This window comes from Schistocerca gregaria, chromosome 8 (assembly GCF_023897955.1).
Source record: "Schistocerca gregaria isolate iqSchGreg1 chromosome 8, iqSchGreg1.2, whole genome shotgun sequence".
NCBI classification, from domain to species: domain Eukaryota; kingdom Metazoa; phylum Arthropoda; class Insecta; order Orthoptera; family Acrididae; genus Schistocerca; species Schistocerca gregaria.
The window spans coordinates 181630521-181644471 of NC_064927.1; the positions used below are offsets into that span (position 1 = coordinate 181630521).

A 13951-nucleotide genomic window follows, 5' to 3' on the forward strand; every position below is an offset into this window, starting at 1 on the left:
CAAAAAACCCCTCTTAATCCACTTCTACACCATTATAAATATCGGAGCATTAATTTTTTCAGTCCATAGCTACGAGCTGACCATTGTAGAGAGTACTGAGTGGTGTCTGATCTTGTTCAGGTGCACTGGCCTGTGAATGGGTGAGCACCACCGATGTCTTATCTCGGCCTGTGCTCATAGATGAGGGGGCAGGCTCGCTTGGTGCCATCTGTCGGTCGCGTGCAACGTGTACCGTGTGTCGTCACCAGCCAGGCCTGCGTACACCGCCGGCAGGGCAGCCCACCTGCTGGTGAGGCGCGGCAGTCGCGCGGACACCTCCCCGCCAGCAGCACGACGCGCGGCGCGCACGCGCACAACCTCCGCGCCCGGCGCGTCTTCTGCCGCTCTCATTTCACAGGCCGCTGCAGACACACACAACAGCTCCTTCCTCTCTCTGTCCCTCTCCTGACTAGTCCGTACTTTGTGACCACAGCTCCATCTGAAATACCGCCACTTGATGAATAGGTAGGTCTCTAATTTGTAACAGGTTGAAAAGTGTCGCCAAGTGTAACAGCTCACTTGTTGCAGCGCAACTTCTTTTTCCGAACATAGGAATCTTCATTTTCGTTTTGTTTTAAACTGTCACACAATTTCATTTGTTACGGACGCTGTTACTTAACATAATAATTTCATGAAGCATACGAAGAGAGTGAAAGATATATACTTTCTAAATAAAATTCTGACCACTGTCTGTATTCCGGTTGTTCAGGTTTTTGTTTCAGAGTTAAAGCTCCATCACCATTATTTCCGAAATTCTCTCGAGGTTCTAGATCACGAATTGTCGAATCAGACGCACCTGCGCACTGCGAAAACCTGATCCACCGGTGGTAAGTGTGACAAAACGGTCTAGAATTTCAGCACAGCGAATCTGTTTTACCAAATAACTTTTATTCACTTCAAAAGCTTGTGAAAATTACATGAGCGTACTGCACCCAGGACTTCTCAATTTTTTAACGTCTATTTTTTTACGAAGCGTTCCGAATCGCTGGTGATGTTTTTCAGACATGAAGGAATGCAAAACACTTAGATACAGGAACTATTTATGTTACTAAACTTCGATTAACTAAACTATTGTCCCAATAATAATCAGAAAAAAATCAGATTTTCTGCCAGTAATCCACGTCGTACTTGCACGACATTTTGATCACGTAGCTCGCAGTCTTCATCTGGTGCTCACTGAGGCTATAGCAGGGAGCACTTGACGAAGACTGAGATTTACTCGATCGAAATATCTCGCAAGTGCGTCGCGGATTACCGACAGAAAATCGGATTTTCCAAGAGGACAACGCCTCATCGAGAAAGCGTTATGAACTAGTTACTTTCAGTTTTTGTTAACTTAAATATCATTTCAAACTTTATTAATCCTCCATGCATGAGGACGAGTGGCTCCATATCCATTGCAAATAATCATACAATGTAGGACACCGGAAATATGTAACTATCATGAAATCAATATAACTATTTTTGCGAGTACAAGTCAGTGGATTGTATTTCGGCTTTCAAGGTTTTATTTTCGATGCGTATTCCAGAGCACAACCCCATCGTTAAGATTTCCAAGAGTCGCTCACTACTGACCATTAGTGGATCACGTTTTCGCAGTATGCAGGTGCGTCTGACTCGACAGGTCCTGATACACAACCTCGAGAGAATTTCGGAAATGGATGGAATTTTCATTCTGCAATTAAAAACTGAACAATCGGAATAGAGAGAGCAGACATACTTTTATTTACAAAGTATATATCTTTCACTGTCCGCGTTTCCATCGCGAAACCATTATGTTAAGCGACAGCAGGCAACGCCTGCGGGAAAAAAAACAGCATCCGTAAGAAATAAAACTCTGAAGCTGCCACGAGTCACATATAAATTCATTAACGTTTTCGCTCATCAGACGGGACCGTATTCAGAAATATAGTACCCAACGACCACACGTTTCATGTATCTGGCTGTGTGCAGCGCCAACGTCAGACATAAAAGTGTCTTAGGTTCGACGTTGGTGCTGTGAGCAACTAGACACATTTAGTAAACTGTGACTACTAAATTTCTAAAGATGATTGCGTCTGATGAGAGACACTGGTAACATAGGAAATCATATACTACTGTGGTTATTCCACAATTGTAAACTATTACGTGTTCGTTAAAAAAATTCATACTCTAGTAACATTGTTACTGGTTGCGGGATATAAACATATAACATTCACTCACGGTGAATCAGTAATGCCGATATGCCAAAGGCTGTGTTTCTCAATTTTGAATTCAGCGCCTGCAAATATAAGCTCTCAATTTCTGTACGTACTAGTATAAACATTTTTATGTTCCCTGTATTGGAGGTAGAAGTAAATCATTCTGTATTTGTTTCATTTTGCTTGTAAAAAATTTAACCCGAAGTGTTCAAGCCCATCTATGGTTTAATGGGTCAATTTGAAGAATTATTTTGTCCACAGTTAACTTCGATTGTCCAAGTGAGAGTGTTTTATTGCATCACACGACACCCTAAGAGCATTTTGTGTCCATCTTAGAATACAATTGGATTATTTGCTTCTATTTCTTTCGTTCTAAGCTATTCGAAATTATAGAAATCATCAGGTCTCGCTTAAATCTACAACATTGCAACAACGTAATACGGAAGAACAGGTAACAAGGATAGTTTTCTTGTTACTTTACCCGTTCCTCTATTAACGTTGTTAACAAGAAATTATTTTTCCCTTCGGGACCATGATTTACAACTTCTTCCACAGATAACGGCATTTCACTTTTATCTCGATTATTCCCACCTCTGTTAATTTGATAAGTTTTATCGTCTTCAGAACAAGTTAAGCATGCTTATGTTAATAACAAATTTTGAGATATTGTCAGATTCCAAAAAATTCAGTTGATTATAAATATCTTATTAATTTCTATTCACCTTGTTTCACGTACTGATGTACGAAATGACTCGCTAACGTGCTGTGACAGGAATATTTAAGACATAAACTGTGACATGCGGGACCTGTAAGTACGCACATCAGTTCCGTTGACACCCAGCGGCGTCCCTTTCGTGTGTACTTCGGAGTTGTGAAAGAAATTATCTTTGGCTGCCGCTTACAAGTAAATATTTTGTAGGGTATCTTTCACGAGTTCAACACCTTTACTAATGTGAGTAAGTTACTATAATTTCGACTTTTTTATTCCTGTTTTAATTTTCTGCTACCATTTGTAGACTGTGCTACTATACATATATTGTCGTATTTGATTTTAGACTTTTCTGTCGCAGTCGTAGTTATGCAGGTATTAGAAGCTGTACACCGTCTTTTGCGACTCTAATAAAAATCTTATTTAGAATTTTGCGACTCTTAAAAGACAGTATATAACATATATTACTTATACACGGCAATAATACATCTTGTAACGTTCAGTTCACCAAATAGCGCCCATAAATGACAGACCAAGTCAACGTGTTTCTGGTTTCAGAAATAAATTAATGTTAATTTCCTGCTGGTAGGGGTCAAATGATTCCATTAAGAGAATTAAATAATAAAACTTAAAATCATAACAGAACAAAAACAAACAATAATCATTCATCTTCATTGTTATCACATGTCTCTTGCCTATCTGATTGTCCTAAACATAAAAACACTAAAAATTTAATAAAATCCGTTAATAGTGTTGCGTCCTCAGTTAACTTATTTCTGCTTACATAACAGTAAGTCTTACAAATAATTACCCACATGGCGTACAAGTAATTACCCACATGGCGAATATCAGAAATATGCAAATATAACACACAAATTGGTTCATTTTAGGGGATTTGTTCCAAGAAAAACGACACAGCTTATTTATGTGTAATGTGTAAGGATCGGCAACAAGTAATATTGACAAACGGGTACGCGTTTCGCTGTGCGACGTTAGCCTGTGAACGGCGTTACTGAGACACTCAATGTTCACTGTCATCGAGAAACAGAATCTTAAACGTAAGAGAGCAGGTGCAGTGATAAACAGTGTCTTAGGAGTAATAGTTAATCATGTACAGTGAAGCTGAAATGAATTATTCACATTCACGTGTTTCATTTCTCTCCGAGGTATTGATGTTTTGCACCAAGACATTTTTTTTAAAACTTCTAAGCAAGGAGGAAAAATTCGCACGTATTAGTGAAAGAATTTCTCGAGTCCCATTACAAAGCGACAGTTTCCACGTCATTAGACAGCATGTAAAACAGAGTTTGCATACATTTTCAGCTCGACCTTTGTCAGACTGATTTCGGGGACCTTCATTGTGCGACCGAAGGGGACGCGTGAGAAACGACGATAATTTTATTGTGAATACTCAATGGTAGCGTGATTTGTTCGCCTTCATACCACTAATTTAAAGGTTCGATCACTGTTGCTCTTTGGACTATTTTTCTGTAATTAAATCTGAATTGAAAGTTAGCTGTAATTTGTGTGTGATCTGAATGTCAAGTAGCGTCATATTTTGAATAGCAACAGCAGGTGACCCAATAACTGACTGCCTGCATTGGTTCTCGGATTTCAATACGGCATGGTGTTTACTTTGCATTCTGGAGTGAATGGACCTTGCCTTACGTGCCACCCCGAAAGTAAAGAGATGCTTCGAGCGAAATTATGAGATATACTGTTGAAGTTTCAGCTAAGACTCTTGCTTTTTATGGCGATGCTCCTATTGGGATATAATGCACGTCTTTTGAAAACTAGTCTTTCACTGAGGCAAGATTTTTCTGCTGAATCAAATTTGCTACTCACACGCAACCGAGCAGAATGGCGCAGCGGTAAGTCACTAGACTCGCCTTTAGAAGGACACAGATTCAAGTCTCCGTCTGGGTATCTAGATTTGAGTTTTCCATAGCTGGTCTCGTATACCTTAAAGTGAAAAGAACAAGGCTGACTTACTTCACATTCTTTCTACAATTCACGCTTGTGCTATGTCTCTAATGACCTTGCCATCGACTGAATATTAAACCTTTATCTTCCTTTCTTTTACGTAAACGTACTAGGATCTATTGAATTCGAGATAGGAATGCTGCTACTGACTACTCCTGAGCTATGTCGTATGCCTAATGGTTCAGTAACTGCCGCTAAAGAAACTTAACTCTTACGAGACGCCAACTCGCAGGTGCCGGCCGCGATGGCCGAGCGGTTCTAGGCGCTTCAGTCCGGAACCACGCTGTTGCTACGGTCGCAGGTTCGAATCCGGCCTCGGGCATGGATGTGTGTGACGTCCTTAGTTAGGTTTAAGTAGTTGTAAGTCTAGGGGACTGACGACCTCAGATGGTGAGCCCCATAGTGCCAGCGTCAGTTAAGAGGGTAACTTTCACTAATGTGTGGCTCCTGAATTCAGTGGTACCCACAGGCGAGCCATTTAATTTCTGGTTGTTGAAGGAATGGGAAATATAAGACATATAGCATTTCAAGGCGCTGCACTCTACTGAATCAATTACGTATAAGAGACGAGAGCTGTTCTTTTATTAAGGTCCGATCCATCGCGAAATGGAAAGCGGAGTGAAAATCAAAAATACTTTACTTAAAAAAACCTCGCATTATTATGCACGCTTGTATAGAGAGGCTATCGAGATTGATAAACACCGTAATAATTCTAACAGGAAAGACGAAGGTGTTAAACTGGATAAAATTTGGATGTCAGCGTTGCACCGCAAGAGTGACGATCGATAACTTTCAGTCGCGAATGTTTGCACCACCAGAGACAATCTCATAGCCGACGTCACGTGATCGACTGTGGCGCCCTGTGTACTGCCTACACAATCAGCGCTTCCTCGAGTTCTCTTCGCAGTTCGCCGCTTTACCTCCGAGAATGTCTCCCGAAGTCGGAGACGAAACGTCAGGGGAGAGTTTTAAACTTCGACCACGGCCTATCAGCCCGGAAATTTTAAGTGAAGACAATACCGGCCGTGAAAGCTTACATTGTATGATCAAACGCCTTTACGGGGAGGATGTATAAGCATCGGTTCGACGATTTGAAGGAATGCGCTGCAGGGACACTTCGACGGTTCCGAAATTTCTGAAGGTGAAGAGGATGTTTCGCTCGGCCCACGCACATTTCTGGAGGTTCAATTGAGGACAATTCTCGAACTGTTATTAACCTGTCTGATAAATATTTGTCGAAAGTTGAAATTTCTGTACTAGCGAAAGGAGGCAATTTTGCTGTGACGCCCCAAAAGGTACCCACAGAGGATATTGTAGCAAATATTGAGGCCGGTATCCGTCAGCTTTCACAGCACTCCGCTGACGTAATTAGGATGGAAACGGCTAGGATTTTACGTACATGTGAGCCACCTAAAAGTAATTTGTCGCAGGCTCAAAGGAAGGCGCTGATGGATATAAATGGAGATAAAAACATTATTCTTCTTAATGCAGATAAGGGTAATGTCACCGTCATTCTGAACAGTGAGGACTATCATGGAAAAATCAATGATACTTTGGTTCCCTCCAATTACAAAAAACTCCATAAAGATCCGACTAGTAAGATTTTAAGAAAGACAAATCAACTGGTGAAAGCGTCTTCATTTGGCTCCGACGATAAGAAGCTGCTTTGTAAAACAGAAGCGTACCCACCTAGACTTTATGGCTTACCCAAAGTTCATAAACCTGGGATTCCGTTGAGGCCAATTGTCAGCGCTATAGGCGGACCAACACACGAGTTAGCTAGACACCTTGCCTCAATGGTGCAACCTTAAGTTGGTAGCACGTGACAGTCATACTAAAAATTCTGCTCATTACATTGACAAGTTAAAGGAAACGAGCATGGGCCCGGATGATATCCTCGTCAGTTTTGACGTTGTGTTGTTATTTACCATGATTCCGGTAAACGAAGCTATTTTACGCATAGCGGATATTTTTCCTACCGATATTGTGGCATTATTCCGACACTGCCTCACCACAACCTACTTTCAATACAATAATAACTTTTATGAGCAGATTGACGGAGTGGCTATGGGCAGTCCTCTCAGTCCTGCTGTGGCTAACTTATTTATGGAGACTTTTAAACAACGGGCATTGCAGACTGTCAGTAAGAGACCAGCCAGATGGTATCGCTATGTCAATGATACGTTCGTAGTATGGACACACGGAGCAGAGGAGTTGGATGCATTCCTGACAAATTTAAACAGCATTAATCCAATTCACTATGGAGACGGAAAGGAATGGGCAATTGAACTTCCTGGATGTGTCTGTGATTAAACGACGGGACGGAACGTTGGGCCATAAGGTGCATAGAAAGCCCACACATACTGATCGTTATCTACACAAAGAATCAAACCACCAGCCAAGAAAAAAAAGAGGTGTAATGAAAACTTTGGTAGACAGGGCGTACAAACTTTGTGAACCTGTTTATTTAAAAGATGAGATTGGACATCTACGCTCAACTTTCGTGAAGAATGGCTATTCTAACAAGGATATAGATCGAGCACTTCGCTCTAGGCAGAGAATAAGGAGTAACGACGAACAACAGTCGTCCAATGGCAAAGTTATTCTTCCGTTCATTAGTAAGGTCACAGACCGCATTGGGAGTTTTAGGCAAGTATGGGGTGGAAACTATTTTCAGACCCACCAGGAAAATAAAAGATTTTTTAAGGTCAGCAAAAGATGCACGACACCCTTTGGCTACACCGGAGGTATATAAAAGTCCTTGTAGTTGTGGACAGGTTTACTTTTGTACCACAAAGAGAAGTGTGAACACCCGTCTTGTTGAACATGAGAGGAATTGCCGCCTGGGTCACACGGATAAATCGGCCGTAGCGGAACACGTTTACCAGGAAGGTGATCATGAAATAAAATTCAGCGAGACGAGCGTCATATCAAAAACCTCGCATTATTATGCACGCTTGTATAGAGAGGCTATCGAGATTGATAAACATCGTAATAATTTTAACAGGAAAGACGAAGGTGTTAAACTGGATAAAATTTGGATGTCAGCGTTGCACCGCAAGAGTGACGATCGAATACTTTCAATCGAGAATGTTGGCACCGCCAGAGACAATCTCATAGCCGACGCCACGTGATCAACAGTGGCGCCCTCTGTACTGCCTATATAATCAGCGCCCCCTCGAGTTATCTTCGCAGTTCGCCGCTTTACCTCCGAGGATGTCTCCCGCAGTCGGAGACGGAACGTCAGGAGAGAGTTTTATACTTCGACCACGGCCTATCAGCCCGGAAGTTTTAATTGAAGACAATACCGGCCGTGAAAGCTTACATTGTGTGATCAAAAAATACTTTATTTGCAACTGATAGCTATACCTTCCACCTACTTCTCTACATAGCCGCCGCTCCGATTTAAGCATCTGTCGTAACTTTGTGCCAGCTTCCGAGTACCCTCGTCATAGAAAGCAGCCGCCAGTTATTTACGACAATTCTCTACACTCGTCTGCAGCTTGTTATATGCGCCAAAATGTTGCCTTCATAGCGAGCAGTTCAAGTGAGCAGACCTGAAAATCAGGAGGAGCCAAAAAGTACGGAGTGTATGGTGCGTGGTCAAACTCTTCTCATCCGAAACGCTGCAGGAGCGTGTTCATTGCCTCTGCAGTGTACAACCGAGAACGAAAAGCATGACAGCTACGTTATGTGGGCAGTATAAAGTCAGGCGACATCTCTCTCACGCACTTGGCGTGAGACACTGTTTATCTAGACGTCTTTACCTGCTCACTGTGCGCTCAGAAGTAAACGGAGCGACGTGACGCGATTGTCGGGCATACAGAGACACTGCACAACACATCCGTGCAAAGCTTCATCAGATTTCGACCCTGGTTTCTATTTAGCGACCGGTTAGACCTTAACAAAGGAAGAACCCTCTTATTTATTACCTAACTGTTCGGAAAGAAAATACGGGTAGTGGACTGCGAATGAAGGAAACCTTTTCCCCATCTAGCTGTTCGATCGCTACAAAAGCTCTCCTCAGCAAGTTGTTGACTGGTCAGTAACCAAATATGCCTTAGATGCATATCCAGATAAATTGACTAATATAATAGGAAGCTATCAATATACAGGAATTAATTTTCACTGCGCAGCGGAGTGTAGGCTGGTTTGAAACTTCCTGGTAGGATAAAACTGTGCGTCAGACTGACTGTCGGTTCTGCGATCCTTAATTTTCGCGGGAAAGTGCTCTACCGTGGATTCACTACTTTCTCGGTTCTGTCTGGATGCATAAGGTTAAGGACAGAATTTGAATTACTAAAGATTCTAGTGATGTTAATGCATGACGTCTTATAATTACGATTGTATACTCCTGATATATCACAGATGTTGTCACTGCCCGTTCAGTTTGCTTTTATCATTACTCCATTCGCCTACTGTACATTAGGAAACTTATCACCCAGTATCTGCTTCACTTTGTTAACGAGAACTATCGTTCATCTGAATCATCAACGAGGTAAATCGAGCTTCAGCGACAAAATTTTCATGGATATTTTGAGACTATTTCGGTTTAAGAGATCCGTGGTCTCCAATGGTTGGCTGCAGAGTAATAACGTAATTACATTTGTTTACGTAAAATTGTCTCCACAACAGAGATAAATCCTTCAAAATACAATGAGTCTAACACGGAAGCGTTTGGTTTCTCGTACGTGCCAACAACACACGCAAAAGTACCGTCGTGAGGTTTCTGTCACTGTGAAAACAGCTCAGCATAGTACCGTTGTGCCGCTCGGCTATTGCATTCACACCACGAGGTACACCATGTGATCAAAAGTATCCGGATAACTCCAGAAACATACGTTTGTCATATTAGGTGCGTTGTGGTGCCACCTACTGCCAGGTACTCTATATCAGCGACATCAGTAGTGTAAGTAGGCTGTTGAGGTTTTCTTATTGGTAACGCCACGTAGCGCTCTGTATGAAAAACCACTGGCTGTGCTGTGTGCAGTCTGTGGCTGGTTGACATGTTGTAATACTCGCCATTGTAGTGTTGGGCAGCTGGATGTTAACAGCGCGTAGCGTTGCACAGTAGGAGGTGAGCCGCCAGCAGAGGTGGATGTGGGGAGAGACATGGCGGAGTTTTGAAATTTGTAAGAATGGATGTCATGAACTGCTATATATATTATGACTACTAAGGTAAATACATTGTTTCTTCTCTATTAAAATCTTTCATTTGCTAACTATACCTATCAGTAGTTAGTGCCTTCTTCAGTTTGAATCTTTTATTTAGCTAGCAGTATTGGCGCTCTGTGTAATGCAGTAGTTTGAGTAACGAAGATTTTTGTGAGGTAAGTGATTTGTGAAACGTATAGGTTAATTTAGTCAGGGCCATTCTCTTGTAGGGATTGTTGAAAGTCAGATTGCGTTGCGCCAAAAATATTGTGTGTCAGTTTAAGCACAGTCTTGTACAATTTTTCTAAGGGGACGTTTCAGTAGTCATTCAACGTCGTGAGAGACTAGAACGGAGCTCTCCACCTAACTCACGAACTTCGAAAGTGGCAAGGTGATTAGGTGTCACTTGTGTCATACGTCTGTACGCGAAATTTCCACACTCCTAAAAATCTCTAGCTCCACTATTTCCGATGCGATAGTAAATGGAAACGGGAAGGGACGTGCACAGCACAAAAGCGTACAGGCCGACCTCGTCTCTGTTGACTAACAGAGACCGCACACAGTTGAAGAGTGTCGTAATGTGTAATAGGCAGACGTCTATCCAGACCATCGCGCAGGAATTGCAAACTGCATCAGGATCCACTACAAGTACTATGGCAGTTAGGTGGGAGGTCAGGAAATTTGGATTCCATGGTCAAATTGCTTCTCATACGGCGCACATCACTCTGGTAGATGCCAAACGACGCATCTCTTGGTGTAAGGAGCGTAAACATTGGACGATTGAACTGTGGAAAAACGTTGTGTGGAGTGACGAATTACGGTACACAATGTGGCCAACCGACCGCAGGGTGTGGGTATGGCCAATGCCCAGTCAATGTCATCTGCCAGCGTGTGTAGTGCCAACAGTAAAATTCGGAGGCGGCAGTGTTATATTGTGGTCGTGTTTTTCATGGAGGGGGCTTGCACCCCATGTTGTTTTGCGTGGTAATATCACAGCCCAGGCCTGCACTGATGATTTAAGCACCTTGTTGCTTCCCACTGTTGAAGAGCATTTCGGGGATGGCGATTGCATCTTTCAACACGATTGAGCACCTGTTCATAATGCACGGCCTGTGGCGGAGTGGTTACACCACAATAATATCCCTGTAATGGCCTCCACAGAGTCCTGACCTGAATCCATCTGAGGTTTTGGAACGCCGACTTCGTGTCAGGCCTCACCGACCGATATCGATACCTCTCCTCAGTGCAGCTGTCCTTGAAGAATGGGTTGCCATTCGCCAAGAAACCTTCCAGCGCCTGATTGAACGAATGCCTACGAGAGTGGAAGTTATCATCAAGGCAAAGTGTGGATCAACACCATATTGAATTCCAGAATTACCGATGGTGGGCTCCACGAACTTGTAAGTCATTTTCAGCCAAGTGTCCCGATACTTTTGATCACATAGTGTACATAACGGCCAACTCTTCATCATTAAACTTATCCACGATACTGTGTACTGCTGTTAACATAGAACTGAAGCTGTGGGAAAAACAAAGACGAGACAGAACTGAGCAGTACTAAATGCAAGCTTGAGGACGAAGAGTAAAGTGGACATTACCTGTGTCAGCAGCCAGTACAGACAATGAATGGAACAAGTTTGTTTCCAAAAGAGACACGCAGCGCACACTATCCACATTTGAACAGTTATGGAGATATATTGCCCAAGGAAACAACTAATTTTACCAGGAGAGATGGTCGGATGTCAATGCAACTTCGTACACATAAACACCATCGATGGGTATGTAAATGAGCTGCAATTCACTGTGACAGATGCAAAGGCCACCGGAATGGATTACTGTTGCTCGTGTTTAGTGTTATTACTAGGTCTGGTACTGTATATAAGGGACGCAAGCAACGTCAGATGTATGGTGATCACTCTTAAGGACACGCAGATGCCGCGTACTCGTGTGAGATGGCGTTCTCAACACCTGACAAAGATTGAACAGTACCTCATTGCGAGTCTCCATTTAGCTGGGTGGCCCAATCGTGCAATGTCTAGATCGTTGGGGCATTCGGATATGACAGCCACCCGATGTTGGACTGTACGGGAACGTGAGGATAAACATGTGAAAGTTCCGGTCGACCGCCTCTGATAACTGCAAGGCACACTGTAATCTCTTCACATCTGCACCTGATATACAAGAACAAGTGAAAGACCCCCTGCAACACTCTATGTTGTCCCGCAACATTGGTTGGAGACTAGCAAATTACCCTTCCATTTTGTGGTGTTGATGGTGCCACGACGGGGGAGCATACACTGCTGATGAATCTCATCGACTTTTGTTCAGGAACGCATCACGTTTCTGTGCAACCATGGATGACCTTCGCCAGGGGGTGTTGTGGCAACCTCGGGAGAGGTCCCATTCTTCCATTGTTTTGCTGAGACAAGGCAGTGACACTACTGGCGTCATAGTACAGGGAGCCGTCTAGTAGGATTCCAGGTTGATTGAGGGAACTGTGACAGCTCAACAGTACGTTACAGACATCCTGCTTCCTCATCTGTTACCTCTCAATGGACAGTACTGTTGTTCCATTTTTCAACAGAACAATGCTAGTCCACACATGGCACATTTCTCTATGAACCGTCTGCGTAACGTTGAGGTACTCCCTGCATTACGTTAATACTTGTTCCACTGATCATGAATACGACATTTCGTAATGATGTGGAACGTGGCAGTTTAACATACGTTTTCTTTAAACAATATAAATTTTTTCTTTGTCTTTTTTCTTACAGTTACTACCTTATATCTAAAAATTCAACTATCGAGTAGAAGGAGTTGTCATTCACAAATGCTTTTAATTTATTGTTGGTTGGCTATCTGTCAGACTTTTAACGCCATTTGGGAAATGACAAAGATTTTTCGTGACTCACCCCTTTCTGTGGCAGAGTCAGATTTAACCCAGAATAGTGAAGGTCATCCTTTCTTCTAGTGTTGTAGCTATGCACTTTGTTGTTATTTTTGGACTGGGATGGGATATTAATAACAAATTTCATAAGTGAATATACACTCCTGGAAATTGAAATAAGAACACCGTGAATTCATTGTCCCAGGAAGGGGAAACTTTATTGACACATTCCGGGGGTCAGATACATCACATGATCACACTGACAGAACCACAGGCACATAGACACAGGCAACAGAGCATGCACAATGTCGGCACTAGTACAGTGTATATCCACCTTTCGCAGCAATGCAGGCTGCTATTCTCCCATGGAGACGATCGTAGAGATGCTGGATGTAGTCCTGTGGAACGGCTTGCCATGCCATTTCCACCTGGCGCCTCAGTTGGACCAGCGTTCGTGCTGGACGCGCAGACCTGGTGAGACGACGCTTCATCCAGTCCCAAACATGCTCAATGGGGGACAGATCCGGAGATCTTGCTGGCCAGGGTAGTTGACTTACACCTTCTAGAGCACGTTGGGTGGCACGGGATACATGCGGATGTGCATTGTCCTGTTGGAACAGCAAGTTCCCTTGCCGGTCTAGGAATGGTAGAACGATGGGTTCGATGACGGTTTGGATGTACCGTGCACTATTCAGTGTCCCCTCGACGATCACCAAAGGTGTACGGCCAGTGTAGGAGATCGCTCCCCACACCATGATGCCGGGTGTTGGCCCTGTGTGCCTCGGTCGTATGCAGTCCTGATTGTGGCGCTCACCTGCACGGCGCCAAACACGCATACGACCATCATTGGCACCAAGGCAGAAGCGACTCTCATCGCTGAAGACGACACGTCTCCATTCGTCCCTCCATTCACGCCTGTCGCGACACAACTGGAGGCGATCTGCACGATGTTGGGGCGTGAGTGGAAGACGGCCTAACGGTGTGCGGGACCGTAGCCCA

General features: G+C 43.3%; 1 protein-coding gene across 1 annotated transcript in view; it reads left to right on the plus strand.

Annotated features, from left to right (window-relative positions):
* Nucleotides 1-250: 250 nt before the first annotated feature.
* LOC126283961 (aquaporin AQPAn.G-like) overlaps nt 251-13951 on the plus strand; it is a 178598-nt gene continuing 164897 nt past the window's right edge. Inside the window, exon 1 of the mRNA XM_049982408.1 lies at nt 251-504. The gene's annotated coding sequence lies outside the window, so the exon portion shown is untranslated. The remainder of the gene's footprint in view (nt 505-13951) is intronic.